Below are 3,303 nucleotides of genomic sequence, written 5' to 3'. Positions count from 1 at the left end.
CACGCGTCGTTTCCATTAGCAAAATTAATCTGGCGAAGGATGCGACACTTTGTGACGGTCCACGTGCACGGTTTTCGAGGACTATGCGGACGTAATGCGGACGTTAAGGACTTGTGGAATAACTATAGCTTGATGGAATAATGGAATAGTGTATAAGGGACTGGTAAAATATTAGAACTGTTACATAGGGGGTTGATATTATGATCTTCAATAATTAAATAGTTACAATAGGGGGTGGGTGAATTAGTGGAGTATCTAGGGGTTGTTAAAGCAGTTAGGCTGATAGAATATTAAAATATTGAAATAATCGTACAACTAAGGGATGAATAACCTACTACAATAAAATAAAATAATAATACACCCGTTCAATCGACCTCCAGCAAATAAAAGCAATCCCGATGGCAAATTTTATTACACAAGATTGCCGATCAAGGCTCCCATAAACGTCCGCAGAAAGTAAGTTAATTAATGAACAACGAGCGAACAGATGCGACAGCGTCGCTAGGCCGTAAGTTTCGGCTTAATTTCGGTGGGATTTCTAAGACCCGCTCTTTTTTTATGGCTCCTCCTAAAACCCCGCGCACACGATGAAACGACACAGGGACACGGGAGGGGCGGAACGTTACGGAGAGGAAAACGGGAAAACAGCCAAGTCGAGCGAGATTGCTTGTTTTCTAATTTACAACTAGACACGGCCTGGCCTTAACAATTTACGTTGTTCCTTACAGGGTTGCATCTGCCCACAAATTCGGAGGGTGGCTAACGCCGCTCTATTGCGACGATCGAACACTTCCTCCGGGTGGAAGAATTACTACCTCGTTAACGGGACGATTGATTCTGATTATAGCTGGCACCCTCGATTTCCGACGGTGCCGTTATTAGCTGAGAAATGATCTAATCGAGCTTTCGATACCTTCTCGAAAGAAGTCGCGAAATGACGGCGGGTAATTCTAGTTCGGCATCATATTACTGTTGTTTTATATAGATTTCGTGACTGATTTTATGGCACTAATATTTATTCTGCAGCTGTTATTATTTTTGCTTGCTGTTATTGTCATTGTGTCATTCCACGCCAAATCGATCAGCTTTATGATCAAATTATAATTCTTAGATAGGTTACAATATTTGTTGTAATATTTTTATATTTGTTTTAGTATATTTATACTGATTCAATCAATATTTATTTATTGTTGTAATAAAATTGTGTAGTGATGTAATAATGTATATTGTTATGTGTACATTATTATATACATCACTATATACATTATACACATTAGGTCATACCACGTCAAACCCATCACTACTGGACCCCACCATCTGCGATTTTGCTCCAATCAAAATATGTCGTAGTCCCCGTGAAATTAGGGGGGGTTTAAGTCATCATTTTGCCGGTTTCGAATTTGTTAAGGAATAACAAGCCTTCAAAGTTTGCAATTTTTGCCCACTTTTGCGAAAATAGGCTTCACTCACGAATTTTTTTCTCAGAAACTACTCAACCGATTTAGCTAAATTTTTTTCTGTTTTATTCACAAAGGATTGGGCGATTTTAAAATATTTTTTTTATTCCGGCAATTTGTTATGGAATGTTGCAAAATTTAAACAAATTCTGTTTTGCGTTTTTTTCAATGAGGGTAAAGGGTTTAAAGTAATTACTCACAAATTCCACATTCCTAGATTTTCAGCGTTTTACCGTCCCGTTTCAGGTACTTGACAAAATGGAGTTTGGAACGGGGGTCATCTTTGTCGATGAGGTGCGTGGCGGAAGAAGATGGCCGCTCAACCACGGGGTCCGAGTACGCCATAACGTTGTCCGTAGTGTTGACACTTTGATCGACGATCTAAGGATAAATAAGATGAATAATCTATAAATAATTTAAGGATAAATGATATAAGAAATGTTAATATGTTATACTTTGTATTTGAACGCATCTTTGTTCAGAAATTTCGCCACGGTGTTGTCGATATTAATTACTTCGGAATCTATCGCTACATCCAGGCTCATGCAGTCACCCTTCGTTTGGACTATATTTATTGTACCATATTTGTCGAATAAAAATCTCGTTCAATTTTCCGAAAGACCCCGAATTTCCAACGCAGTGTGTAGGTTTTATTTCGCCTATGGGCGAAAGTTTATTGTAACGGCACGCGATAGAATTAGAGGATATCCGAATCATGCCTTTTAATTCCCCTTTTCGGTGGACTTCCGGCCAATTTGGGAGCAGTCGTCGACGAAGAATCGCCAGATAAAAGTGGTTAGATTAGCGTTATCGTTGAATCAGAGTGGTACAACTTCAACGAGACGCCATCTCCTTCTTCGAATAGCGACATTTCGGACCCGGATCGAGCCTGTTTCACGAAAAGGATCAGACTTCCTGATTATGCTCCTATCGCGATCATCTAATTGCCGTTAACCTTGTACTGTATCAATGAGGATCCCCTCGTTTGAATTAACGGAATTACTCTGATTGGGGCACGTTTTATTAATTGGATTCAGAGTTTTATTAATTTTATAACTTCTAGTCTTTTATGTTTATACTGAATATTTGAATGTGGTGCTTTCGAACACAACCCGAAGGAAAACTACAAGAATCTGTCAGCTGCTGGGTTTCTGCCCAGCGGGGTCGTCGCGCCATATAGAAACGTTCTTAACAGCGAAACATGGAAATCTTCCAAAGACGATAAACATGTAAGGATGTTTTTGAAACAAGCTGTTTCATCGAGTAGATAAATCACGAGGTACACAGTGCTCTGGGTAGAAGTGTTATGTCGAAGAAGTATGGCTGTGTAAACCTAACCTTTACGTTAGACTTTATTTTATATTTACGTTAGACTTTATTTCATTTTCTATAAACACTTCTATTTTCAATTTTCCTAAAGTGTAAGCAGAGAGTAGGAATTCTAGGGACGAAGAAACTACTTTGTAAAGAGAGAACACAACTAGTTTAAATGTTTTAAATGAAATAGTAATGGAGGTACGATTCTGACGCGGTATTTCGAGCCGCGCATGCGCACTGTGTGCCAATATGGCGGTCGACAGCGCCTGCGCATTCATCAGTAAGTAACAAATATTTCTCTGTAACATTCATTTGTAGTTTCTTGTGACAGTTATTTCTTTAATTGTAATAAACATTTAAGCAATTTAAATATTACATTCTCTGTAACATTCTTCTATATTTTCTTGTGACATTTCTTTATAAGTTGTAATAAACATTTCAGTAATTCAAATAAAACATTCTTCGTAACATTCATCTGTATTTTCTTGTGACAGTCATTCCTTTAGTTGTAACAAACATTTCAGTAATT

At 38.1% G+C, this 3,303-nt stretch overlaps 1 long non-coding RNA gene across 1 annotated transcript; it reads right to left on the bottom strand.

Moving 5' to 3' along the window:
- Positions 1–1,661: 1,661 nt before the first annotated feature.
- Positions 1,662–3,066, bottom strand: LOC143265412 (uncharacterized). Its single transcript, XR_013039896.1, has 2 exons — positions 1,913–3,066; positions 1,662–1,838 (listed from the first exon to the last, which is right to left on the bottom strand). It is a non-coding gene; the product is annotated as an uncharacterized LOC143265412 (long non-coding RNA).
- Between the last annotated feature and the right edge of the window lie 237 nt (positions 3,067–3,303).

Source organism: Megachile rotundata, chromosome 11, assembly GCF_050947335.1.
Source record: "Megachile rotundata isolate GNS110a chromosome 11, iyMegRotu1, whole genome shotgun sequence".
NCBI lineage: Eukaryota > Metazoa > Arthropoda > Insecta > Hymenoptera > Megachilidae > Megachile > Megachile rotundata.
This window is presented reverse-complemented; position numbering and strand designations above follow the sequence as displayed.